The following is a 14,707-nucleotide window of genomic DNA, read 5'->3' on the forward strand; positions in this document are numbered from 1 at the left end:
TCTGATGTTATCTTCTTGAAGTTTCATAGTATTAACTCTTAAACTTAAGTCTGTAATCCATTTTAAGTTAATTTTTTTATAATGTGAGGTGAAGGTCAGAGTTTTATTTTTTTCTACATAGCTCTAATGTTTTAGCACCCCAGTTGAAGATTATCCATCCTCTTTGAATTCCCTGGGTATCTATCTTTGGCAGAATTCAGTAGAGTATATATCTTGATTTATTTCTGGAATCTTCTTTTTCGGTAATCTCTGTGTTTCACTTTACAACAACATTACACACTGCCTTGCTTACTGTCATAAATCTTGGAATCTGGGAGTGTAATTCCTCCAACTTTGATCTTTAGCAGAGTTGGTTTGGGTCTTCTGTGTCCTTTGAACTTCCACATACATTTTAGAATCAGCTTGTTGATTCTTTAAAAAAAAATCCTAATGGGGGCGCCTGGGTGGCTCAGATGGTTAAGCGTCTGCCTTCGGCTCAGGTCATGATCCCAGGGTCCTGGGATCGAGCCCCACATCGGGCTCCCTGCTCAGCGGGGAGCCTGCTTCTCCCTCTCCTTCTCCTGCTCCCTCTGCTTGTGCTCTCTCGCTCTCTCTGTCAAATAAATAAATAAAATCTTTAAAAAAAAAAATCCTAATGGAATTTTGTTTGCGTTTGTGTTGAATCTGTAGTTCAATTTTGGGAATGTCATTTTGACACTATTGAATTTAAGATCCATTAATAAACATCGTATGTCTGTCAGTTTCTTTAGTGTCTCCTAGTAGTGTTATATAATTAACAGTGCAGAGATCTTGCGCAGTTTTTATCAAATTTATCCCTAAGTAATTTGCATTTTTATACTATTGTAAATGGTCATTTTTAAATTTCAGTTACCAGTTATTCATTATTCTTAAATTCAAGCTCAATTGATTTTTTTAATAATTATTCTTATCCAGCAAGCCTGCTAAACTTACCCCTTAGTTCTAGTAAATTTTTTTGTAAACTCCATAGGATTTTCTAACAGACATGTTGTTTGAAAATAAAGAAGTTTTACTTCCTCCTTTCCATTGTAGATGCCTTTTAATTCTTTGTGTTATCACACTGGTTGGAACATCCAATACAGTGTTAAGTGGAAGTGGTGAAGGTGAACAGCCTCACTTTGTTCTTGATGTTCGTTGGAAAACATTCATTCTTCTATGGTGGAGTATGTTAGCTGTAGGTTTTTCATAGATGGCCTTTATTAGGCTGAAGAAATTTCCTTTTGTTACTAGTTTGCTTAGAGTTTTGTTTTGGGTTTTGTTTTTTGTTTTTTTTAAGTCAGAAATGGTTATTGAGTTTGTCAAATACTTTTTCTTCATTCATTGAGGTGGTCATATGGATTTTCTTTTAGTCTTTTAATGTAGTGAATTATAATGATTTTTAAGATTATGATACGACCCTTGCATTCGAATTCTAGGATGAAACCCATTTGGTCATGATGTACTTTTACATATATGTATAAAAATTTTGTTAAGAATCTTAGCAACTGGTTATCTAAGACTGATGAATCACTGAACTCTACCTCTGAAACTAATAATACTCTGTATTAATTAGTTGAACTTAAATTAAAAAATGGGAAAAAAATTTTTACATCTGTGTATGTGGGGGCTATTGTTGTGGAGTATTTTTTAATTGAATGATTTTGTGTTTTGATATCAGGGAAATGCTGATCTCATAGAATGAGCTGAGTATTTCTTCAAATTTCTAGAAAGTGTGTGTAAAATTGGTATTATTTCTTCCTTAAATTTTTGGTAGAAATAACAATGGAGTTTGGAGTTTTCTTTGTGGGAAAGTTTTTAACTACAAATATAATATCTAATAGACATGGTAACATTCAGGTAATATACAATTGACCCTTAGCATAGGTTTAAACTGCTCAGGTCCTTGTGGATTTTTTTCAATCAATATATTGGAAATTTTTTTGAAAATTTACAAGTTTGAAAAAATTTAAACCACACAGACTAGAAATACTTAAAAATTAACAAAAAGGTATGTCATTAATGTATAAGATATATGTAGAGACTAGTCTGTATTATCATTTATCACCATAAAATACACACAAACCTGTTTTTTAAAAAATTTATCAAAACTTATACACATAAACAACAGAATATACATGGTGCCATTTGTAGTCAAGAGAAAGGTAAACCAACATAAAAATGCAATATTAAATCATAACTGCATAACTAGTATAACACTGTATGTTAACTAATGGGAATTAAAATAAAAACTTAAAAAATCATGACTACATAAAATTAACTGTAGTGCATACTGTACTAGTGTAATAATTTTGTAGCCACCTCCTATTGCTCTTGTGGTAAGCTCAAGTGTTGGCAAGGATCCCCTTAAAACACCATGTGATGCTAATCATCTTAGTGTGCACAGTTTCTCTCTTCAGTAAATTGTGTATCAATAAAAAGTGATCTCACGGTTCTCACATATTCTTCATTGTGTTTAGTGGAATACTGTAAACCTTGAATAACACTATGGATCCCATATAGAGTGTCACTGATGATGCTGGAAGCACTCCCTTGAAGTAGAGAAAAGTCATGACATTACAAGAAAAAGTTGAACTACCTGATATGTACCATAGATTGAGGTCTGCAGCTGTGGTTGCCTGCCATTTCAAGATAAATAAATGCAGCATAAGGACCACTGTTAAAAAGGAAAGAGAGAGAGAAAGAAAAGAAAGAAAGGAAGGAAGGAAAGAAAAGAAGAAAAGAAAAAAAAGAAAAAGAAAGAAAGGGAAGAGGGAAGGGAAAGAGTTAGTGAAGCTGAAGCTGCAGGTCCACCAGCAGGCACAAAAACCTTGTACTTTTTGCAAAATATCTTTTTATCTTGTATTGAAAATGCAGCTTTTATGTGGGTATGAGAGTTGCTCTAAGAAAAACATGCTTATATACTCTAGAAAAAGCAAAATCATTATAAGACAACTTAAAGCAAAAAGGAGGTGAAGGATCTAAAGCTGGAGAATTTAATGCCAGCAAAGGATGGTTTGATAATTTAGAAAGAGACTTGGCTTAAAAAATGTCAAGGTAACAGGAGATGCAGTTGCTGAACAAGAGGCAGCAGTTGAATTCCAGAAAGCCTTTCAGAAAATCATTGTAGAGAAAGAATATCTACCTAAACACAGATGAAAGTGTCCTATTCTGGAAAAAATAATGCCACAAAGAACATTTATTAGTAAGGAAGAGAAACAAGCACCAGGATTTAAGGCAGGAAGGGACAGGCTAATTCAGCTATTTTATGCAAATGCAGTTGGGTTTATGATTAGCACTGCCCTTACCTATAAAGCTGCTAACCCCCCTCTCCACCCTTGAGCCTTAAAGCGGAAAAGGAAACACCAGCCACTAGTCTTTTGGTTGTACAGCAAGAAGGCCTGGACAGTAAAACTCTTTATCCTGAATTGGTTCCATCGATGTTTTGTCCCTGAAGTTAGGAAGTACCTTGCCGGTAAGGGACTGTCTGTTAATATTCTTTTGATATTGGACAATGCTGTTGGCCACCCAGAACCCTATGAGTTCAATATGAAAGGCATCAAAGTGGTCTACTTGCCCCCAAATACAACATCTCTAATTCAGCCTCTAGATTGGGGTAGGGAGGGGGTCATAAGACCTTTAAGGCTCATTACACATGGTACTCTATTGAAAGGATTGTTAATGCCATGGGATAGAAACCCAATAGAGAGAACATCTTGGGAAGGATTACAGCATTGAAGATATCATTATTATAGAAAATGCCAGGAAAGCATTCAGGCCCAAAACAGTAAATTCCTACTGAAGAAAGCTGTGTGTAGATGTTGTACATGACTTCACAGGATTTATGACAGAGCGAATCAAGGAAATTAGGAAAGAGATTGTAGATATGGTAAAAAAAAGGGGGGGGGGGCAGGTGACAGGTTTCAAGATACGGATTTTGGAGAAATTGAAGAGCTAGTAGACACCATACCAGAGGAATTAACAGAAAATGACTTGATGGAAATGAGTACTTCCAAAACGGTGCCAGGTGATGTGGAAGAAGATATAGAAGAAGCACTGCCAGAAAACCGATTTGACATTTGACATTTGACAACGTGGTAGAAGAGTTCTGATTATTTAAGACTGCTTTTGACCCTTTGTATGACATGGACTCAGAATCTGTGATATGGGCACTGAAACTAAAGCAAATTGTGGGAGAAGGATTGATGCCATATAAAAACAAATTTAGAGAAATTGAAAAGTAAAAAACAGACAAATCATGATGTTTTTCCATAAAGTTATACTGAATGTGCTTGTATCTCTTGCCTACCCTTTCCTCTCCTCCACTTCTACCTGTGCAACCCTGAGGCAGCAAGACCACCCCTCCTACTCCTCATCCTATTCAGTATGAAGGTAATGAGAATGAAGACTCTTATGATCTGCTTCCACTTAATGAATAATAAATGATCACCATGCTGCACAGTTAATAAACTGATCTGGTGTGTGTGTGTGTGTGTGTGTGTGTGTGTGTGTGTGTGTGTGTGTGTGTGTGTGTGTGTTTATGTTTATATGAAAAACTATTAACTGGGGCGCCTGGGTGGCTCAGTTGGTTAAGCGACTGCCTTCAACTCAGGTCATGATCCTGGAGTCCCGGGATCGAGTCCCACATCGGGCTCCCTGCTCAGTGGGGAGCCTGCTTCTCCCTCTGACCCTCTCCCCTCTCATGCTGTTTCTCTCTCTCACAAATAAATAAATAAAATCTTTAAAAAAAAAAAACTATTAACTGTACAGAAAGAACTGAATGAGGCATTTTTGTCATCATCATCATCATCTAAGTATTCATTGTGTAGAACATCATGTACAAAACTCAGACGTGGCTAGCCTATCCTTACATAGGCATAAGGTGAATATGTAATACAAAATTAATGTGTTATCTTACTGTTTCATATCTTTGCCTTCAAAGAATTACATTACTCTACAGTATGACCCCCTCTCTCTTATCATTGGAGAAACTGCTTATCAGCTTCTCAATACAAGTGAGTTTTTTAGAAAATGTAACAATGTTTCCAATACCATCTAGATGTATGACTACAGTAATATATGCCATAAAAATTTTATAAAGATTTTCTCATTTGTATATAAGTTAGGCCACCATGAAGCAATTGAATCAGTTATGCTAGGCTACCAAAAGCAGTCCTATTGCTGCTGCTTTGTTTTTAATACATGGATTGTTAAACTTATAAATAAATATGGATTCTTTTTCACATTATCTTTTTACTTTAATGTCTAATGTTAATAATACATGTACCATCTACAGTGTTTTGTATCATGTAAGACAAAATTGATATAGGTACTGAAAGATGATTCATCTTATAAACATGATGATAATTTACCATATCAATAAATACAGTACAGTACTGTAAATGTATTTTCCTTACGATTTTCTTTACATTTTCTGTAGCTTACTTTATTTTAAGAATACGGTATATGATACACAGAACATACAAAACATGTTAATTGACTGTTTTTGTTACTAGTAAAGCTTCCAATCAACAGTAGGCTATTAACTAGTTAAGTTTTTTGAGTCAGAAGTTATGCACAGATTTTTGACTGTGTGGAGGGTTGGTACTCCTAACCCCAGCATTAAGAGTCAACTGCCTTTCTCTCTGAGTGAGCTTTGAGAGTTTGTCTCTTTTGGAGAATATGTTTGTATCTTAGTGGTTGAATTCAGTGGCATAAAATTGTTTGTAATTTTCCCTGAATACCCTTTTTAATGTCTGTAGAATCTGAAATGATGTTCCTTCACTCATTCTCTTACTGGTAATTTTTCTTTTTTCCTGATCATTCTGGCTAGAGGTGTATTGATTTTATTTTAATCTCAAAGAACCAGCTTTTAGTTTAATTGATTTTCCATATTATTTTTCTGTTTTGTATCTCGGTGATTTCTGTTCTTTTTGGGATTTTTCTTCTGCTTACTTTGATATTAATTTGCTTTTCTTTTCCTAATTTCTTTTTTAATTAAGTTTTTTACTTAAATTCCAGTATAATTAACAGTGTTACATTAATTTAGGTGTACAGTATAGTGATTCAGTAATTCTATACATTATTCAGTGCTCATCAGAATAAGTATACTCTTTAATCCCTATCACCTATTTCACCTATCTCCCCACCCCCAACACCCTCCCTCTGGTAACCATCAGTTTGTTCTCTATAGTCTGTTTCTTTGTCTTTTTTTTTTCCCCTTAAATTTATTGTTTCTTAAATTCCACTTGAGTGAAATCATATGGTATTTGCCTTTCTCTGTCTTACTCTGCTTATCCTTATACTCTGTACCTCCATTCATGTTGTAGGAAATGGCATGATTTTTAGTGGCTAAATGATATCCCATTTTATATATGTACCTCATCTTCTTCATTCATCTGTCGATGGACAGTTGGGCTGCTTCCATAATTTGGCTGTTGTAAATAATGCTGCAAGAAACAGGTGCATGTATCCCTTTGCATTAGTGTTTTTGTATTTTATGGGTAAATAACCAGTAGTTCGATTAGTGGATAGTAGGATAGTTCTATTTTTAACTTTCTGAGGAACCTCCATATTGTTTTCCACAGTGGTTGCACCAGCTTGTATTCCCACAAACAGTTCATGAGGGTTCCTTTTTCTCCACATCCTCACCAACACTTGTTTCTTGTGTTTTTGATTTTAGCTATTCTGACAGGTGTAAGGTGATCTGTCCTTGCAGTTATGATTTGCATTTCCCTGACAATGAGTGATGTTAAGCTACTTTTCATGTGTCTGTTAGCCACCTATATGTTGTCTTTGGAGAAAAGTTTGTTTGTGTCCTCTGCCCATTTTTAAATTGGATTATTTGGGGGTTTGGGGGTGACGAGTTGTATAAGTTTTTTATATATTTTGTATACTAGCCCTTTATCAGATATGTCATTTGCAAATATCTTGTGCCACTCTACTGAGTGGCACAACTAATTTTGTTGATTATTTCCTTCACTGTGCAGATTATTATAATTATTAGTTGATTATTATATTATTAGTTGATTATTATAATCAACTAATTTTGTTGATTATTTCCTTCACTGTGCAGAAGCTTTTTATTTTGTTGTAGTTCCAATAGTTTATGTTTGTTTTTATATCCCTTGCCTCAGGAGACATATCTGGAAAAGAATGTTCCTATGGGCAATGTCAGAGACATTACTGCCTGTGTTCTGTTCTAGGATTTTTATGGTTTCAGGTCTCACGTTTAGGTCTTTTATCCATTTTGAATTTATTTCTGTGTTTGGTGTAAGAAAGTGGTCTAGTTTCATTCTTTTGCATGTTGCTGTCCAGTTTTCCCAACACTATTTGTTGTCTTTTTCCCATTGGATATTCTTTTCTCCTTTGTTGAAGATTAACTGACCATATAATTGTGAGTTCATTTCTGGGTTTTCTATTCTATTTCATTGATCTATGTTTTAATTTTTGTGCCAGTACCATACAGTTTTGATTACTACAGCTTCGTAATATAACTTGAAGTCTGGAATTGTGATACCTCCAGTTTAGTTTTTTGTTTTCAAGATTGCTTTGGCTATTGGGAGTCTTTTGTGGTTCCATACAAATTTTAGGATTGTTTGTTGTAGTTCTGTGAAAAATGCTGTTGGTATTTCGATAGGGAATCTAAATATGTAGATTGCTTTGGTAGTATAGACATTTTAACAGTATTTGTTCTTTCAATCCATGAGCATGAAATGTCTTTAATTTCAATTTATTTCATCAGTGTTTTATACTGGACAGAGTACAGGTCTTTCACTTCTTTGGTTAAGTTTATTCCTATTTTATTATTCTTGGTGCAGTTATAAGGGATTTTTTTCTTAATTTCTCTTTTTTCCGCTTGATTATTAGTGTATAGAAATGCAGCAGATTCTGTATGCTGATTTTGTACCTTGCAACTTTACTGAATTCATGTATCAGTTGTAGTTTTTTGGTGGAGTCTTTAGGGTTTTCTATATATAGTATCGTATCATCTGCAAATAGTGGAAGTTTTACTTCTTACCTATTCTTACCAATTTGGATGCCTTTTATTTCGTTTTGTTCTCTGATTGCTGTGGCTAACACTTTTAGTATTGTGTTTGAATAAAAGTGGTGAGAGTGGATATGTTTGTCTTATTCCTGACCTTAGCGGAAAAGCTCTCAGCTTTTTCCCTTCAAGTATGATGTTCGCTATGGGTTTTTCATATAAGGCCTTTATTATGTTGAAATATGTTCCCCTCTAAACCTACTTTGTTGAGAGTTTTAATCATGAATCGATGTGGTAGTTTGTCAAATGCTTTTTCTGCATCTATTGAAATGATCATAATGGTTTTTATCCTTTCTATTGCTGGTGTGATGTTCTTTTTCTAATTTCTTAAAGTGGAAGTTGAGATAATCAATTTTTGAGATCTTTATTCTTTAGTAATATGTCCATTTCATGCTAAAAATGTCCCTCTAAACACTGCAGTCTATGTGTCTCACAGGTATGTCTTCATTTTCATTCATTTCAGAAAACTTTATAACTTTTTTTGATTTTTTTTTTTTCTGACTCATGGGTCATTTAAAAGTGTGTTGTTTGGCTTCCAAATATTGAGAGATTTTCAGAGATCTTTTTGTTGTTAATCTCTAATTCAGTTCCATTGGTATCAGTGGATAAGCTTTGCATGACTTCATATTTTTTTTTAGTGTTTTGTTATAGAATATGGTCTATTTTGTCATTGTTCTATGTGCATTTGAAAAGAATGTGTGTTCTGTTGTTTGTTGGACTGTCCTATCAATGTTAAATTGATTGATAGTGTTTTTCAGGTATTCTATATCATAATTGATTTCTGTCTAGTCTTTATACCAATTATTGAGAAGGGGATGTTGTCTTTCATTTTGTGTTTGAACATTTCTCATTTCAGTTCTGTCAGTTTTTGCTTTGTGTAGTTTGACCCTCTGTTATTAGTGCATAAACTTTTAGAATTGTTATGTCCTCTTGATGTACTGACTATCATTTTGAAATGGCCCTCTTTATCCTGGTAGTTTTCTTTGTTCTGAAATCTATTTGTCTAATATTAATAGAGCCACTCCAGTTTTCTCTTTGTTATTGGTAGCATGATTTATCTTTTTATACTTATTTACTCTTATTTGTGTATTTAAATTTTGGCTCCTTGTAAATAGAATATAGTTGGGTTTTTCTTTTATTAGGTCTGCCAATCTTTGTCTTTTAATTGGAGTGTTTAGACCATTTACATTTAATGTGAAACAGTGATACCATTTTGCTTTCTAATTGTCTGATCTCTTACTGGTTTTCCATTTCTTTCTGTGTTTTTTTTTTTAATAGTTGAGCATTTTTTATTATATTTCATCTCTTTTATTGGCATATTATATACTAATGCTTTGTTTTGTGATTACTTTATGGTATGTCACATATATCTTTAATATATTACAGTGTATGTTAAAATAATGTTCTATCACTTCCTGTATGGTATGGGGATGTAACAACAGTATAATTTCACTTCTGCTATCCCAGGATTTCACTCATTGTTGTCTTACATTTTACTTCTACATGTTACAAATTTGCAGTTCATTGTTGTTTTGGGCTTAAATAGTCAACTCTTTAAAAGAGAATTTTTAAATAACAAGAAAGGATTTTTGTATTTATCCATATATTTGTCATTTGTGGTGTTCTCTATTCCTTTGTGTAAGTTAAGATTTCCGTCTAGTATCATTTTCCATCTCCCTGAGGATTTAGTGTAACATTTCTTATGGTGAAGGTCTGTCAGGATTGAATTCTTTCAGTTTTTGTATGTCTAAAAAATTCTTTATTTTTTGAAATTGAGTACAGAATTCCACATTGGCAGTTTTTTTCCTTTCAGTGCTTTTAAAATGTTGGGCCACCATTTCTGATCTCTAGTGCTTCCTGGGAGAAAGTCAACTGTCATTCTTATCTTTCCTCTGTAAATAATATGCCCTATTTTCTCTGATTGCTTTTAATATTAACTCTTCATCCTGGTTTAAATAATTGTGATATATGCCTTGGTGTAGTTTCCTTTATATTTCTTATTTTTCGGTTTGTTCACATTGTGGTCTGTGAGTTGATTGATTGTATTCGTGGAAAAATTTTAGCCATTAGATCTTTAAGTATATTTTTATCTCTTTTTCTCCAGTCTCTTTCAGGGACTCTAATTGTTGTTGTTCCACAACTCATTAATGCTCTGGGCTTTTTGGGTTTTTATTCAATCTCTGTGTTTCATTTTGGAAAGTTTCTGTTGCTGTATCTTCAAGTTCACTTCTGCAGAGTTGTCTATTAATACCATCCAGTTTATTTTTTCATCTTCAATATTATGGTTTTTATCTCTATAAGTTTTGCTGCTCATGCTTTTCTCTACCTTCTTGAGCATATGGATTATATTTATATTTCAACATATTTGTATATAAAGTCTATAATCTATGTCATTCCTAAGTCTGTTGTATTGTCAGTTTTTCTATTCATTATGAATTGTATTTCTCCACTTACTTGCATACCTGGTAATTTTTTAATACATGCCAGACATTGTGAAGTTTACCTTTTTGGGTACCGGTGTCATTTTGAATTCTTTTAAATATTCTTGAGCTGTGTTGAGAGACACAGTTAAATTACTTGAAAACAGTTTTATTTTTTTCAAAGCTTGCTTTTAAGCTTTGTTAGGCAAGATTAGAAGAGACTTAAGTCTGAGGCTAATTTTTGCCCACTATTGATATATCCTTCTAAGTATTCTATCCAGATTCTCCACTTGGCTGGAGAGCAACACAAACTATTTCTGGCCCTGTTTAAACAGCCATCATTGTTTCACCAGCCCCTCTTGGGTGGTTCTTTCCCCAGCTTGAGGTTATTTCCTCATATGCGTTTGCTTTATCTTTCTCAGCTAAAGACTCAAGGAGAACCCTCTACAGATCTCTGGGGCTCTCTCTCTGCATCTCTCTGCTTTCAAATTTTAGCCTTCTTGAATTCACAGCCCTATCTCTTCAATTCAGGGAGACCACCAAGTTCTGTTGGGTTCCCCTTCCTGTACTGCAGCCTGGAAACTCAGTAGCTAGGGCATTCATAAAGCTCACCTCATTTGTTTTTCTTCTCTGAGATTACTGTCCTGAGATGCCTGTTCTCTGTGTCTGAAATCTGTTGTTTATTTATATTGTCCAATTTTCAATTGTTAAAGACGGGCAGAGGATAAATCTGGTCCTGTTACTTCACCGTGGCCAGTAGTAAAAGTATTAATGTATTTATTATGTATCTCTTATATGCCATTCTTTTCCATGATTTTCTTTTTCCTGTTATAGAATGCTTTTCCTTTTTTGATTATTTTTTAACTCCTATTAAGTCTTCAGAATTCAACTTGGATGAAGCTCATTTGTGAAGATTTCCATGACCTCCACTGATGAGATTATTACTCCCTCTTCTGTATTTCAGATTCCCTTAGTTTCTGGTACTTTTGTATATAATACTTAATAAAGAATTATTTGCTTATTTATCGTTCTGTCTCTATAACTTGTCACAGTCATTCTGCTAAGTATTTCATATATTTTATCTTACTTAATTTAATCCTCATAGTACCCATATGAGATTGTTGTTATTATGGTCCCCACACAGTGCCAGTGCCTGGCTTGAGATAGATACCTTAATAAATATATGAATGCATAATGAAGATAATTGAAATGCATCCAGAAGAAAGTGATTAGAGTGTTGAGGGGGGCCTCAAAATGATGTCATGTTTGGAATTGTTTAAGGAACTGGAGATGTTTAGGCTGGAGAAAGAAGACTCTGGAACCTGAATACCATCTTCAAATGTTTGGAGGGATGTCACATCAAAGAAGGATTAGACGAGTTCCCTATGGCCCCAAGGAGGTAAAATTAGGACTAGTGGATGAAAACTGTAGGGAGATATCATACCTTCAAGAAAGGGAGAATCTTTGGGCGCCTGGGTGGCTCAGTTGGTTAAGCGACTGCCTTCGGCTCAGGTCATGATCCTGGAGTCCCAGGATCGAGTCCCACATCGGGCTTCCTGCTCAGCAGGGAGTCTGCTTCTCCCTCTGACCCTCTTCCCTCTCATGCTTTCTATCTCTCGTTCTCTCTCTCTCTCAAATAAATTAAAAAAAAAAAAATCTTTAAAAAAAGAAAGGGAGAATCTTTAAGGAATAGGGCTCTCTAAAAGTAGAGTAGATAACCTTGGTAATTTCTTTCCACTGGATACTTCACTGATATTTTGAGTATCTGCTTTATAGAGTAAGCTGTAATATAACAATGCTGGACATGAGGTTATACTCTAGGCTCTTTAAATCCCATCTTTACTACTTACTAACAACATGAACTTCATCAGATTTAAGTGTCACTATCAGAGTACCAGACATTGCCTAACACAGAGTAGGTACTTAATTAGTACCCTTCCCCTTGGTGGCCAAACATTGAAAAGGTAGATAATTTGGGTAACTGCTGAGAATCTGTCTGAGATTTTATGATTCTTTGGAAGACTTTGATTCATATATCTTTGTTTTATTCTTTTAAGTTCTTTGTCATTCTTAACCAAGTTTGTGTCATGGCTATTCATTATTTACCTAAGTAATCTTCAAAATAATTCATGAAAAGAAGTCTGAGATGAAATACATTTTTTTAACATAGTTCGTGTGACTCTGAACATAGGAAAAAGGACTTAAGTTCTCTGCTAGGTAGAACATAAACATGTTGTTTTTATTCTTATGTGCCAATTCATTTCATTAATTTAGCAAGTTGTTTTTGTGTGTCTATAACGTGCCAGGCCCCTATTAATCACTGAGAATACAATAGTAAATAAAGCAAAGGCCCTGCCTTAAGGAATCTACAATCTCCTAGGAAAAATAAATAGCAAAAACACATTGTGATAAATGTTGTAATAGCTCAAATGTAGGATATTATAGATGCACATAAAAGATCATCCAGCACTGTCTTGAGTAAGTTTAGGTGTTGGGAGACATATCAAGGGGGAAAGTAATGTATAAGCTGAGACTGGACGATGAGTACAAATTTTTCAGGCAGAAAATATTGAGGGGAGGAATACTCCAGAAAAATATCTGATGGCCAAAGACAACATACCATGTTTGAGGAACTGAAAACCTTTAGTCCACTTGGAACATGGAGTTTGATGGAGGAGTGACAAAAGATGGGACTAGAGAGGCAAGCAGAGACTAGCTTATGAACGGCCTTGTGACTAATATTAGAATCTAGACTGAATCATAAGGGAAATAGGAAACCATTGGAGTTTTTAAAGCAGGAGAATGATTTGACCAGATTTGTATTTCAGAAAGACTTTTTATGTTAGTAGGAAGTTAATAGGTTATATATAAAACTGAAAAATCAAGAAATAAAAGTATAAACATATTACTGGAAAAAAGGGGGTAAATATTAGAAGAAACAACTAAAAGAATTAAGAGTGGTTGCCTTTGGTGTATAGGAATCTGGGTAGGGAAGAGTTAGGTCAGGGAACTGATTTTTCTTATTCCTCCAGTAAACCTTATTAGAATGATTTGACTTTCGTAATCTACATGCATTGTAGCATAGCGGGTAAGAGTATGGATGCTGGGGCACGTGGGTGGCTCACTCGGTTTAGCGGCTGCCTTCAGCTCAGGTCATGAACCCAGCGGCCAGGGATCAAGCCCCACATCGGGCTCCCTGCTCAGCTGGGAGCCTGCTCCTCACTCTCCCACTCCCCCTGCTTATGCTCTCTCTCTCTCTCAAATAAATAAATAAAATCTAAAAAAAAAAAAAAGAATGCATTTGATTTAAAAAAAAGAGTATGGATGCTAAGGCCAGACTGCCTGAATTGAGTCTTACCTCCACTGTTTATAAATTATTTAATTTCTCTGTGTTCAAGTTTTCCTTTCTGTAAAAATGGAATAATAATAATAATAGGATTTGTAGAATTTTGTGAGGATTAAATGAGTTAATACAAGTAAAACACTAAAACAATACGTGGTGCATAATAAACACTCAGTGTTAGCAGTTATTACATGTCAGCACTGTTAAGGTTCTGATATACAAGAACAGACAAATTTACCATTGTATTGGTGAAGGGGTTTAAATGTTGGCTTTTAGTAATCAAGAGAACAAGCAGACAAAAAAATCAGAATGGGTATAGAATTCAGCAACATGGTTATTAAAATTAATATAATTTTATATATAAAGAATGTATCTAACCAGCTGTTGAGTACATTCTGTTTTAAGAGCCCATGGAATATTTGCAACATTTGCAAATTCTCAAATACTAAAAAATGAAATCATATAGATCTATTCACAATGCATTTAGGCTAGAAGTAACTAACACAAAAGATAGCTAGAATATTCCCCATGAAGTTAGAAGCTTAAAAATACACTTCAGATTAACCCATAAGTCAAAAATGAATCATAATTAAAACTGGAAAATAATAAAGAAGTACTGTGTATCAAAACTTGGGATGCTTTTTAAGATCAGTTCAAGTTTTACATGTGTATTTTAGAAAAGAAAACCTGAAAACTAATTAAAGTTTTTATTTCAGGAAATTAGGAAAAAAGAGAAGACACCAGCCAAGGCTAGCCTTGTAAGCAGGCCAATGACCAGCCCTGCTGTTAATTTTTCCTACACATTAAAGATGTGAAACTACAGGGACTTTGATATACTGCAGGAGGAGAGTTATTTGGTACACTTCAGAAAAACAGTTTGGCATTACCTAATAAAGTTATCCCTGC

The 14,707-nt window shown here is 34.4% G+C and overlaps 1 protein-coding gene across 1 annotated transcript in view; it reads left to right on the top strand.

The window, feature by feature from the left end:
• Positions 1-14,707, top strand: part of UBA6 (ubiquitin like modifier activating enzyme 6) — an 89,685-nt gene that overhangs the window by 8,817 nt on the left and 66,161 nt on the right. The gene's annotated exons all lie outside the window — the stretch shown is intronic.

The sequence above is a fragment of the Eumetopias jubatus genome, unplaced genomic scaffold, assembly GCF_037043125.1.
Source record: "Eumetopias jubatus isolate StellerSeaLion01/CBP00866 unplaced genomic scaffold, mEumJub1_p1.0 scaffold_2, whole genome shotgun sequence".
NCBI lineage: Eukaryota > Metazoa > Chordata > Mammalia > Carnivora > Otariidae > Eumetopias > Eumetopias jubatus.